At 43.0% G+C, this 14,179-nt stretch overlaps 1 non-coding gene across 1 annotated transcript; it reads right to left on the bottom strand.

Annotated features, from left to right (window-relative positions):
- Positions 1-13,841: 13,841 nt before the first annotated feature.
- Positions 13,842-13,909, bottom strand: LOC148013947 (small nucleolar RNA SNORD36). Its single transcript, XR_015688786.1, has one exon. It is a non-coding gene; the product is annotated as a small nucleolar RNA SNORD36 (small nucleolar RNA).
- Between the last annotated feature and the right edge of the window lie 270 nt (positions 13,910-14,179).

Genomic DNA, 14,179 nt, shown 5'->3' with positions numbered 1-14,179 from the left:
TTGAAGAAGAAGGTCCAGAAGCATCAGAAGCAGACGAGCTCATGCTATGGGACAGAAGGGCAATGATACCATTTGGTTTGGTAAATGGATCTTCTCATATGCAAAATCTTTATAAGAAATGGGTTAAGAAGAACAAGCCATCTTTCAGCAGTGGCTCATGCCGTCCTAACCCATCTTTGCCAAGAAAAGATGATGATGATGCAGCGTGCCAACAAGCACCAGTCCCACAAACCCAACAGAAATCAGAGGGTCCCTATTATGTGACGTTCTTGGATGCGTCATCAGAAGATGAGTCTTCAAGCCAAGAGGTAACTACTCTTGAAACCAAACCCGAAACGGCTCTAATCCCATTTCAACATCTTAAGGAGCAACCTAAGTCTCCACCAAAAGAAGAAGTTGGTTCTAGTGGGACATCAGAAGAGGATACCACTCCTTTGAAGGAGTCGGATCTGTACCCAGAAGCAGTCCATGGGACCTTTATCCGTGAAGTAGAAGGTGAAAGGCAGTTAACTTTTGTGGATGCAGAAGGCACTGAACGCCACTTGAAGGTGGGTAGCAGTCTCCCAAAAGAAGAGTTGTCAACCTTGTACAACTTTTTGAAAGAAAATTTGGACGTGTTTGCATGGTCCTACAAAGACCTAAAGGGGATTGATCCCACAATATGTCAACATCATATTGATTTGGAGCCTAATGCCAAGCCAGTACGGCAACGACAGAGGCGAATGAACCCAAATTATTCGACATTAGTGAAAGCGGAGCTGCTGAAGCTTCTGGAAGCGGAGTTCATCTATCCAGTGGCAAATAGTGAATGGGTTTCACCCATCGTGGTTGTACCCAAGAAGAATGGCAAGCTTCGAATATGTGTGGACTTCCGCAAGTTGAATTCCAAGACGAAGAAGGATCACTTTCCTATCCCTTTCACAGACCAACTGTTGGACACAGTGGCAGGACATGAGCTTTATTCCCTTCTGGATGGATTCAGCAGATACAACCAAGTCCAAATCGCAGAAGAGAACCAATCCAAAACAACCTTCACCACAGAATGGGGGACCTACGCTTACCAAGTGATGCCGTTTGGGCTTTGCAATGCCCCTGCTACTTTCCAACGAGTCATGATGGCCGCATTTCAAAATCATTTCAAACACTGGGAACACCTGGAACAATGCTTTGACCGATGCCAGGAGTATGGGATTTCCCTCAACCCCGACAAATGCATCTTTGGGGTCTCTTCTGGAGTTCTGTTGGGCCACATTGCCTCTGCACAAGGGATATCAACAGACCCTGCAAAGATCGAAAAGATCGTAGCTCTGACAGCACCCGCCAACCTCAAACAATTGAGGGGATTCTTAGGCCATGTGGGTTACTACAGAAGATTCATAGCCCATTTTGCAACAAAGGCAACCTCCTTGCACAAGCTTCTCAGGAAAGATGCAGAGTTTACTTGGACGGAAGAATGTGACAAAGCCTTCCACACTCTGAAGCAGTGTCTGATTGAGGCACCCATTCTGCAACCTTCTGATTGGACGAAAGAGTTCCATGTACACACTGATGCATCAATTGAAGGCTTAGGCGCAGTTCTCTGCCAAAAGGGTTCCTCGAAGCTGGATCAACCGATCTATTACGCAAGCCGAAAAGTCACAGATAGGGAACGGAACTATACAGCGAGAGAGCTGGAGTGCTTGGCAATGGTGTTTGCCCTAGAGAAGTTCCGCCACTACCTCCTCTCCATCCACTTTAAATTTTATGTGGATCATGAGGCCTTGTCCTTCCTGATGAACAAAGCATATGTGAAAGGACAAATGATGAGATGGCTCCTTCTATTTCAGGAGTTCGACTTTGAGGTGATTACTAAGCCTTGTCGTTCCCATGTTTTGGCTGATCATCTGTCGTGTATCCCACAAACTGCAGATGAGGAGCAGGATGATCCAGACCTCCCTGATGCTTCCCTATTCTTGGTAGAAACTGTCACTCCCTGGTATGCAGACATTGCCAATCTGCTGGCAACCCAACAGTATCCTCCTGGTATCTCTAGTCGGGAAAGGAAGAAGCTTATGCTAGAATCAGCCCCCTACACCCTGCTAGGCGGTGCACTATACAAGAAAGACAAAGATGAAGTGCTCAGAAGATGTGTTGCAGGAAATGAGATTGGCATTGTTCTGAAGACTTGCCATGACGAGCCATGTGGGGGCCGCTTTGCAAGAGAAGCCACAGCTAGAAAGGCTCTGCTAGCAGGATACTGGTGGCCTACCCTTCATAAGGATGCCTATGATTACTATAAAAGATGTGATGCTTGTCAAAGAATGGGGAAATCCACAAAGACAAGTGCCATGCCACTGCAACCTATCCTTCCCCTAAAGCCGTTTGAGAAGTGGGGCATCGACTTCCTAGGTCCAATCGATCCTCCTACCAGAAGGAAGCAGAACCGATACATCCTCGTATGTACGGATTATGTCACAAAGTGGTGTGAAGCTAAAGCCCTAAAGCGGGACGATGGTAACAGCGTGGCCCTGTTCATGTATGAGAATATCATCACCCGTTTTGGCAGTCCCTTAGAGTTGGTAAGTGACAGAGGCACTCATTTCCTTAATAAAGTCATGGAAGAGTTGACAGAGTTGTATAAGATCCGCCATCGCAAGTCCACTCCTTATTACCCTAGAGCCAACGGCCAAGTCGAAGTCACCAATCGCATCCTCTGCTCGATTCTAACAAGAACGATTGCTGCACATCGTTGTGATTGGGATGATGGACTTACAGAGGCCCTCTGGGCGTATAGAACCTCCCATAAAGCCGCAACACGATAGACACCATTCCAGCTAGTGTATGGTACAGAAGCTATTTTTCCTGTTGAACTGGAATTACCCTCTTTGAGAGTGGCTATCAAAGAGCGTTTCGGGGACAATGATTCACTGCAACGCCATCTCCTGCACCTGGAATGTTTGGACGAAATTCGTAGGATGGCTCTCCAGTGCATGGAAGCCACGCAAGCTCGACGTAAGGCTTACCATGACAGCTTCATCAAGCACAAGGAGTTCAAAGGAGGTGATTTGGTCCTAGCCTATGATTCACGATTTGGCAAGTTTCCTGGCAAGCTCCAACAACGGTGGATGGGCCCCTATAAGGTACTTGCCGTCAACCCTAATGGCTCTGTCCAAGTGCAGACCGTTGATGCCTCTGATGATCCCTTTCTGATCAATGGATATCGCCTCAAGAAGTACTTCCCTCCTTGGGGATCTTGACAATCACGGTCACTTGATCCTTTCCCTCGTTGGCGCGGCACTCTACTTCTTATGATGCTACTTCTGATAGTTGTTCTTCAGTCACTCCTGATGAGATGGACGCAACCGTCTGTCCCCTCAAATCCACCTTCCAGCCTTGATCTCTTATCCTCTATTATCCACCAGCGACAGTGGCGAGGTTGATCTTGATACATGGTCTTTCTACCATTCCCTTGTTTAATTTGAAGAGAAGAAAAAAAAAAGAGAGAAAAAGAAAAATGAAAAATGAAAAAAACATATCGGTCATGGGAGAAAAGGACTTAGGTCCCTGTCATGCCGACCTATTCTTCAAGAAAAGGTGGAAACACCCTCGGAAATAGGCGAAAACAAGAAAAAAGAAAAAGAAAAAAAAAAGAAAAACAAATCTGTTATGAGAGAAAAGGAAGCAATTCCCTGTCATAGCAGACCTCGTTCCGAGAAAAGGTGGTAAACACCCTTGGGCGAGAAGCTGGCTGTGGAAAAGGTGGTAATACCCAGTAGTCCAGTAAGTGGATTCATCACTTGAAATTTCCAGGATCCAATTCTGAAACTGCCTCCCTTGGTACGTTGTGTCCTGGGTCTCTCTGTAATGCGTCTACTTGTCCTCTAGCAAATGACATGTCCTATCCAACACAATATTCGATTTGATGGCTACCTCCCTGGGTACGCCTCTTCAACAACTGATGGCGTGATCTTCATCGACAAACCCCTTGAGTGACGTGAGCTTTCATCCTAACCAGATGGGGAAGTGAGTATGGGTTGCCCTCTGTAACTATCAACAACGAGTGAGACAGAGGGTGGGGCGAGAGACCAATTTTTTCCCTTCAAATCAAATGAGAGGTGAGAAGTCGGAATGAAGTGTTGCACGCATGGGATGGGCCTCTCAATGCACAAAGCACAATTTGTTCTGTGCACTGCACCATAAGGCTCCCTGGCCTTCCTTCTCGCACCGTATGCCGGCATAGGGAGGGATGCACTGTTGCACCATCAAATGCGCACAAGGCATACAACCTTTGCACAAGTGACCGTGAGGATTACATCAATGGGTTTCAGGAAAAGACTGCCCTTCTGTATCTATCAACATAGCGTGAGACAGAGGGTGGGCTGAGTGTGACTGGAGTTTCTTCAATCAATTACTGAGAGGTGAGATTGAGGGACGTTACGACACTTGGAGTTAGGTATGTTCCCGTTTCCCTATGCACCCACGGGATGGGTCTTTGCCATCATCACAAGACAGATCACCTTGTTCTGTACACTGCATTGTAAGGCTCCCTTGCCTTCCTCCTTGCATTTATGCCAGACGGATTGGATGCACTAATGCACCATCAACTGTGCACCCTGGCATACTCCCTCTGCACCATTCCCATGTCGATTCCTAAATCGGGTATGCGATATGGGTTTCAATCCTTATTCCTTGAGTGATATTAGTTATGGGGCGAGTAACTGTTCTTTCATTCCATTTGAGTGACTGTGAGTTGAGTGCAATATCCCTCATCATCGACAAATTTCCTACGCTTCCTTCCACCAGCTACCTCCCTGGGTGCTGCTGCGTGGTCCCTGCTATGCAGGACATGTGTCGAGACACTCAACCTTGTTCTTGACAAAATGAGCCAAGTTTTTCTAACCCTACACCTTCTGTTTCTCAATGACGTTCATGTTTTAAGTGTGAGGAAGTTAGTGGATGGTCTGTGGCGGGTCCTAGGTCCCTGTTGCTGGGTTAACCCTATCCATTAAGGTCTTAAGTGTGGGGACGCATCCCTGCGCGTCTACATTGCATACCCTTCTGCATATGCCTTAACCTGCTCATGCATGTATGCCATGAATTGCTGTTACCCTAATGGGATCCCTTCCCACCTGACCGTTCATTTTCAACCCACCCTTGGGGCTGTTCCCTTGCAGTTTTCCTTCATTCCCTACTTTTGAGGACCTGCCATGTGAATGCATCCTACGTTCACCGAAATCCAAATCCAACCTTATAGCCCTGTTCCTCCCTTTGAACTGACCATTTTTTTCTTTTTACCTACCCTTATTCCGGTGCACGGTTTTTGAGTTATTAATTTTTGAAGCATTTTGCGCAAATTAGCTGATTTTCCATGTGAACGCGCTTTACTTGCTTCGAAACCATGATCTGATGTCATAGCCCTGACAACCATTTATCCCCTGACATTTTTCCTTTTTACTCCGAGTCATTCCAATACACGGTTTGTCCATTATTAATTTTTTGATTTTTTACGACTTTTTCATGCGTCTTTTTGACATTTTTCCATGTGAACCTGCCCTATTTGCATCGGAATTCCAATTTGATTTAACAACCATGTCCCCCGTGTCTTCACCCACCTTTTTCCTTTTTTCTCCCCCCTCATTCGAATTCCGGATTTTTCCTTATTAATTTTTAAATGAGTTTTCGGGTGTATTTTTGGAGTTTTTTGCATGTGAACCCCTCCTACTTCCACCGAAATTGCGGTTTAATGTGACAACCCTGTACCACCCCTTCCTACGGACATTTTTCCTTCTTATTGCATGTCATTCTGGTGAATGGTTCGTCCGATATTAATTTCTGATCCCCTTTTCGGGTTGGGTTTTTCCCACGTGAACGCGTCTTATCTCCGTCGGAACTATGTTTTGATGTAATAGGATTGTCAAGCACGTATTTCTGCACATTTTTCCTTTTTCCTGCACTTTGTTCCGATACACGGATCTTCCGATATTAATTTTTAATTGTGTTTTTTGGTTCGTTTCTTTGTATTTTTTGCACGTGACCGCCCTTTACCCACCCGAAACCTCCGTGGTATATTTTCCTTGTCTTTCGCCTGCCGTCCTGCCCACTTTTTGTTTTTACGTCCTTTCATTTTGACATCCGGATTGGGAGTTATTAATTTTTCTTTATTTTTATGAGTATTTACACGCTCCGTCCCGCGCGTGAACGTGCCCTTTTTCAATTTTACGTATTTTAACGCTCCCCGGTCGTGTTCGCGTGCTCCGTCCCTGCATCTAGGCGCCCTTTCCCTCCCGTCACCGCAAATTTTTTTACCCCTGCCTTGCGCATGCGCGTGGGATAGGGGCGTCTCCCCTTTCCTTTTTTAAATTTATTTATTTATTTATTTATTTTTTAAAATCACCACCCTCCTCCCAATGGACACCCTCTCCCCCCCGACTCTCAACTGCCCTCCTCTCTCTCCTCTCTCTCTCTCTCTCTCTCTCTTCTTCTTCCTCTCCCCTCTTTCTCTCTCCCCCATCTGTTGTCCCACCTCCCCTCCTTCTTCCGCCTCCTGCTCCACCCCTCCTTCTTTCCTCCCACCTTCCCCCCTTCTTTCACCTCCTGCTCCCTTCCTCCTCCCCCTTTCTCCTTCCTTCCTCCTCCCGCTCCTCCTCCTTCTGCCCGAACCCCTACCTCCAGTCGTTGCAGGAGCCCCGTCGCCCGTCGCAAGAGCCCCGCCTCCAGTTGCAGGCGCCGCGCCGCTGCAGAAGCTGTCCTGCAGCGGTCGCCAGCAGCCGCTGCCCCGGCCTCCTGCTTCGCTTCGCCCGCCCGTCGCCGTTAGCAGCCCATTCGCTGCGCGCTTCGTCTCCAGCCCATTCGCTGCGCGCTTCGTCTCCAGCCCGCCCGAAGCCCCCTCCACGCCTGGTCTCGACGTCGCCGCCGTCCTGTCAAAGCCGTCGCTGCCACGTCGCAGACGCCGAACCACCGCCGCCGCGCCGTCCGCCCGCTGCTAGGCGCCGCCACCCCCTTCTCCCACCTCCTCCTAACTAACCCTTAGGTTAGTTCCACTAACTTGCATTCAGTTAACCTACCTTGCATTAACTTAATTAACTAATCCCACCCTTTAGTTAGGTTACCTAACCCTAACCCTAACCCTAATCCTAACCCTACCCCTAACCCTAACCCTAACCCTAACCCCCCTCAGTCAACCTAACCCACCCTAGGTTAGTCTAACCCAACCTAAGTTGAACTAACCCAACCTAGGTCAACCTAACCCTACTGTAGTTAGTTGAACCCCACCCCCTAGTTACACTAACCCTAGCATAGTTAGACTAACCTCACTTGAGTTAACCTAACCCCCCTTAGGTTAGTCTCCACTGACTTGCCTTAACTGACTTATCTGATTTCACTTAGACTAACCTAGTTCCATTTGACTAACCTGACTTGCCTTAGTCTGACTTACATGATTTACACAGACTAACAGGACTTAGCTGACTTAATTTGACCTTACTTATCAGACTAAGCTGATTTTCCTGATTTAACTGATTTAATTAATTTATAAATTAATTCCACTCAACCAAAATTCAGAAAAATTTCTAAAAATTCCCTTCGCTTTTTTGCCCATTTTTGGAAATTTGTCAGCTGGAAATTTTCACCCCCAGAATTTTTGAAAATTCAATATTTCCCAATTTATCCCAAAATTCCCAACAAATGTCAAAAATTCATTTAAAATTAGTTTAAAATTCTAAAAAAATAATTAAAAATTCTAAAAAATTCCACCCATCCCCCTTGACCTTTTTTCCTTCATTTTTCACTTTAAAATATTTTTATACATGGCATCCATATTTACAAAAACAATAAACAACCAACAAAAAATTAAAAAAAAACAAAAATACCAAAAAAAAAAAGAAAACAAATATGACTAACACACAACACTTCACCCTAAAAATCTCCATCTTATTTTCATACACTACATTGTGGATATTTCCTACCTAGCTGAATTTTTCTTTTTTCCCTATCCATTTGTAATTATTCTTCCTTTTGAAAAAAAAAAGAACACACCAACTTACAACACAACCCCTTACAATTTATGCAAAAACACAAAATTTTAAACAAAACAATTTCTCGACCAACACACATAATTCCAATCCCCACCCATAATACTCCCTAAAATACCAACCACACACAATAAACTTAACAAAAAAAAACAAAAATAACCTCAAAACTATCCTAATACATCATCACATAAATTAACAATCATACTCAAACTCAACACATCCACTAAGGTGTTGTCTTTGTTGTTTCGTCAGTGGTCTTTACTTTTCCTTTACTGGATTCACTTCTTTTGGGGGACTCTTCCGTGCACATTTAGGCATTACATACACACCCTTTCCAGGTATTTATTTTATGTATTTTATTTATTTTTATTTTTTCCATAATCACAAATTAATTATTAAAATGACTTATTTATTCACCCACAGTTTCCACGCGCATTCGCACTACACACACACATATTTTTTAATTAAAATAAACACGCCGTTCACTTAGCACGCGCTACGTGCGCTACAGAGGTACTTTTATTTTTAATTAAAATGAACTAGCCATCACAAGAGCACGCGCTGGCAAAAAAGTGCTCCACATCACCTTAATTCGTAATCAATGAACTTGCATTTAGAGACCCAGTCTGAGTATCGAAGTCCGGGATTCGAATTACAGCACCGTTTTAACCTAATAATTGGTAATTAAATTTATAATAAGGAATCGTCGTTTTCTTGCTAAGGTTTATCACTTAATAAAAATTCACTCATTTCTTAATAATTTCTTAAAATAAACCTTTCATTAACTTAATCCCCCCTCACTGCACTTAATTCCCATTTTTAACGAACTGTTTCATGGGATGGGTATGCGCAGTCATTGGAGTTATTTCCTTGGTCAAACACTGGTTTATCAACGCTATAGTCTTGATATGTGTCGGATGTGGTATTGTTTTGGTTTACTGTCTTTGTTACGGTTACGGGTACGGTGTATAGTTTTTTCTTTTATTGCCTGATACGGGGTTCTGGGTGTTTGTCTGATGCATAGCATGAAGCTTTCGGTCGCATATGTCTCAAGGTCATGTCGAATTTTTTCTAGACTGTGGTTTGCTTGGGGTTAGTTGGTCGAGTCACGTTTTATTGTTTTGGTTGCTCTCTTATCCTTGGTTTTTTTTGTCTGTTGCTTTGCAGGCATTCTCCTTGATTGTCTGTGTTTGTGGTGTGTGTGCAACCATCTGAATGGTGCCTTCTCACGCTCCTCCCTCTATCCAGTACATCCCATTAGTTAGTAGGGATTACTCTTCCCTACTCACTTTTAAGCCTCTCATGAAGGCGGGACTTGCTGCTTTTGTGGCTAGTTCCTTTCCATTGCTTCCCGAGGATCCGTCGTTATGTGATGAGTTTCTGGCCTCCTACAACAAGAAGACAAGAATAGTCCAGGGAATTTCTATGACTTTGACACCTCGTGGCTTAGGGAAGGCTCTGTCTCTTCCCTCCAAAGGTGAACCTTTTTTTACTACTCGTCAGCTTTTCTCTAATGAAGAGATTCTGAAGCTGTTGCAAAAGCAGACAAGGGAAATGTTGGATGTTAAGAATGTGATCAACTCTTCAGGAGTTTCCTTTTCCATGATCACTGATCCTGTATGGAAGATGGCCTGTCAGTTTCTCCAGGACATGTTTATGCCTGCCAAAACGCCATCCCAGTACTTGTCCAAAGAGCTTTTCACAGCTTCGAGGATAGTGTTGAAAGAAGTTGCTATTGATTGGAGCACTTACCTCCTCACTAAAATGGATCAACATTTCGTCAAAGTCACCAGGGGTAATGTTACCAATGTCAAATATGGATCATATTTGTCTGCCTTCTTGACCTATTCAGGTTTACAAAAGAATGTGCCTCCACCTCCTCCATCAGATCCAGTACCTCCTCCTCCACCTTCAGATGAGTCAGAACCTATTGACATAGAGAATGATGATTCTCCGCCTCCCCTGGTCATATAGCGCAAATGCTTGAAGCGGGTAGAGGATAAAGCTCCTTCAGTACTTCCTTCAGTGCCCATCCCTGCTACCTCTGGCAGTGACCTCCCTGGGTATCTCACTTGTAATAACCTGTTCAGAGCACATCGAGAAGGCTCCTTGGACATACCAGTTCCCTCCCTGAACAATCTAGTCTCAGGAGATGCAATTCCTTTCCTCTGTAAAGATATTCAAAGTTCCATTGAATTATCAGTGACAACATGTGTTCAACAGCTGTACGCATCTTTTTATGAAGAACTCGTGCAGTCTAAGGACCAGTTGCATCAGGCAACATCCGAGTTAGCTTCTGCTAAGGATACCCTCGCAGATTTGTTTAAACAAATGGAACAACAAACACAACTGGTTGCCACCCAAAGTGATGAGATCTCTTCTTTGAAGATCTAGTTACTAGCGGCTCAATCCCAGGTTACTAGCCTTTCAGAGGAGAAGGAGAGGATATCTAGAGAAGCGTAGGAGTTCCAAGCTCTCTTAGATGACAAACTTTCAGCTTTACAGATTGCTAATGACATAGTGGCATCCCAAGCCTCCCAAATCAAGCAGTTACAAGATCAATTGGCAAAATCCCGCTCTGTTCCTCCAAGCCCTAATGTTCACGTGATCCCTTCTCTCTCACAGCAGGACTTAGTTGCTCTTCAGAGACATGCTACTTTGTGTCCTCTCTTTCAAGATAAAGTGGAAAGATTGCAATCCAGAATGGACTTGTTATGGTCTACATTTGAGCAGTTTCAGGAATATGTTCCACCAGACCATTCTTTCTTTGTCCACTACCACTTACAGAAGTTGGTCTTCTACATGAAGCTTTCCACGATGGATTTACCTCTTCCAGAGGATGGATGTAGTGGGGCTTGGTCTGCTGAGTTGCTGACAGAGGTAGTAAGGATGGTGTTTGAAGATTATGTCACACCAGATACCATGTTAATATCATACATATATCTACGAGGAGACTTGTTAATTCCAGATGAGGTGGATATGGCATGGTATATGGGGGATGTGGTATTACAGGTTGTTTTGTATGTCCATTTGGAGTTGCGTATAGCTGACATGTTCCAAGGTTGCTCCTCCAAAGTGGCTGATTGTCATGATCATTCCTGGCATCCCATGATTGATTCTGTGGTCCTGAATCAAAGAAAAAACACAGCTCCTACGTTTCCCAGAGTACTAATCAAGTGAGGATGGATCTCTTAGCCTATCTTTCAAAACATAATCCGTTTGATACTACCTTCTTTGATGCCTATCATAGACGATCTCTCTTAGGACCTTCTGTTCCTACCCTCCTATATTACCAACAAATGGCTCACCGATATGCTCTATATCTTTCCCTTTGTCAATCTAATTCCACAACTATTTTACCCCTCCTTTTCCAACCTTCATCTTTCCCTCACATTTCCATTTTTACATATTGTTCCTTTATTGAGGATAGGGTATTTTCCCCTTCTCCACCCTGTCCTTCTCCATCCATTCATGTACCCTCTACATTTCCTATTTATCAGTTAACACCCTTCCTTAGTGATTCTCTACAAATTTCTGCCACTCCTTTAAACTTTTTTTCCTTTTATGATTTTGCCTATCCCTCACTTCATCCACTTTTTCTTATTCCACTACCCTCTCCTAACACTTCTATATCTCAACCACCTCAATTGGTTAGTAACTGTGACAGGTTTGATAATCACATTTCCAGAAGAAGGGGATGGAGTTCAGATGATTCCCTTACAAGACCTCAGATCAATTGGCCAGTAATTCCAGGAGAATGGACAGCTTCCAGTCAAGCTTATGAGAACTATGTTCATTTTGCTCAGCAGTATTCCCAGTCTGCCGATCCTTCAATGAGATTAACTGCTCACTTTGCCTGGTACTTGGCGTATATGCATAGGCACTCTCATAATGATTCCAAGCCTATTCCAAAGTTGTGCATGAATGTCAATGTGAGCATTGATTCCTAGCAGCTGGATATATTGTATTTTCATGCCCTTTCTTTGCCTAGCAGATACCTGGTCATGTTGGAAAGGATGTGTTGTCTTCAGTTTTTTCAAAATCCTCCCAAAACCTTTGTAGATGAATCCTTGTCTATGGATCGTTTGCGACAACATCAATCTTTTAAGAGGGATCATCTTCATTGATACCTTTTCAATGTATGGTGGAAGCTTTTTAATGAAAATCTCTCTTTTTGGAGAAGTCATTCAGATGGTTGTGTTGTATTAGTGTTTGTGTTGTAAGTTCATTTATGTAAAACGAACGTGGTGATCGTGTGCAAGCTACATTTTGGAGAATTGTGGTGATGGGGTCGTGGTTGCAAAGTTGAAGCTGATGCTGATGAAGAAGAAGAAAACTCTTATATCCTTTACAAATTTGTTGTGATTTTTTTTAGTTTGATCAGAAGTGTTAATGAATAAAGAGTTTTTCTTTTTTTTGTATTTTTATATCAGATACATGTTATAAGTTGGGGTCGTGGTGGATGGATTCTTTTTGAAGAGATATTGAAGATCAAAGTTGCAATTTTAAATGCACTTGTATTCCATTTTTCCTGGGTCGCAAGGACGCTTCCTTATTAAGTATGGGGATATGTTGAGTGTTGAAATGACTTGTTTTTTGGCTGATTTTTGTTGTTTTTGAGAGCTGAATGGTTGATTTTATGAGATGATTGATTGGTTTGTGGAGCCCCGAGAGGAACACCAAGGAAAAGGGAATTCTCTTTGCAAGAAAATCTATCTTGTAACATCAACAAGCTTGTTTATCATGTTTCATATGATCACAATGAAGAAAAGAACACCAGGCACAACAAATCTTCATGCAACATCATGTAGATCTCCCACGGTTTTTAATAGAATCAACCATATTCTTCAATATCTTTACAAAATCCATCAATAGAACAAAGAAAGCAAAGGAATACTCCATCTTAGAATGGAAATACATCACATAGTATTCATCTTCAATATCTTCATAGTCTTCTCTCTCAATCTCTCATATACAATCACTCTCTTTCAGTAGAATTGGCTATCTCTGACTCTCTCTCTCTCACTCCATCAATAATACATCATATCCTCACTACAATCTCTCAAAAATCACTCTCAATAATCACTCTCAGGTCGTGGATACCCCTCCCAAGAGGTATGTCTGATATGAAGAGTCACCAGAGTCACTACAGTGTCTCTTCACGGCTCACTACTGTCACTTCACTCTAGTCTTCTCTTGAGTCTTCAGCAGCTACTTCTTCCACTTCTTCCAGCTCTTTTACACTTGTATTCACCTCTTTCCAAGGCTAGAAAACTTTCCCAAAGTCACACATACATTCCACAGAACACTTACAGAAGCATACAGAACAGTCTACAGAACAGTACCAGAACAGCTACAGTACAGAACAGAACAGAAACAGAACAGAAGCAAAAGCTCTACAGAAGACCTACAGAAGGTTACAGAAGGTTATCAAAACTTCATAACTCACTCTCAAATCATTCCAAACTCTCACAAACCATTCAATAAACTTTCACAATATCTCATTCTTCATCAATCAATACTCCATCCCTCCTTACAGAAGACAATCATAACAAAACAGACCAAAACAGAACAAAACAGAAGGTATACAGAACCAATCAGAACCTATCAGAACATCACAAAACCATCAACAAACATCATGAACTTCCAAAACACAATCAATATCATCTAAAACACTCTCAAACCACTTCCAAATCAACCAATCATCCCATAAAATCAACCATTCAGCTCTCAAAAACAACAAAAATCATCCAAAAAACAAGTCATTTCAACACTCAACATATCCCCACACTTAATAAGGAAGCGTCCTCGCGACCCAGGAAAAAGGGAATACAAGTTCATTGAAAAGCTCAACTTTGATCTTCAATATCTTTTCAAAAAGAATCCATCCAACACGACCCCAACTTATAACCTGTTTCTGATATAAAAATACAAAGAAAGGAAAACTCTTTTGAAATTAACACCTCTTATTAAACTAAAAATCTCAACAAATTATATAAATGATATAAAAGTTTGCTTCGTCTTCTTTAGCATCAGCTTCAATTCTCCAACCACGACCCCATCTTTACAAATCTCCAAAACATAGCTCGTATACAAAATCCAATAGGAAACCACCACGTTCGTTTGACATACATGAACTCACAACACAAACACTAATACACAACACAACC

The sequence above is a fragment of the Lygodium microphyllum genome, chromosome 25, assembly GCF_053477565.2.
Source record: "Lygodium microphyllum isolate KBCC chromosome 25, Lygodium_microphyllum_v1.1.10, whole genome shotgun sequence".
Taxonomy (NCBI): domain Eukaryota; kingdom Viridiplantae; phylum Streptophyta; class Polypodiopsida; order Schizaeales; family Lygodiaceae; genus Lygodium; species Lygodium microphyllum.
This window is presented reverse-complemented; position numbering and strand designations above follow the sequence as displayed.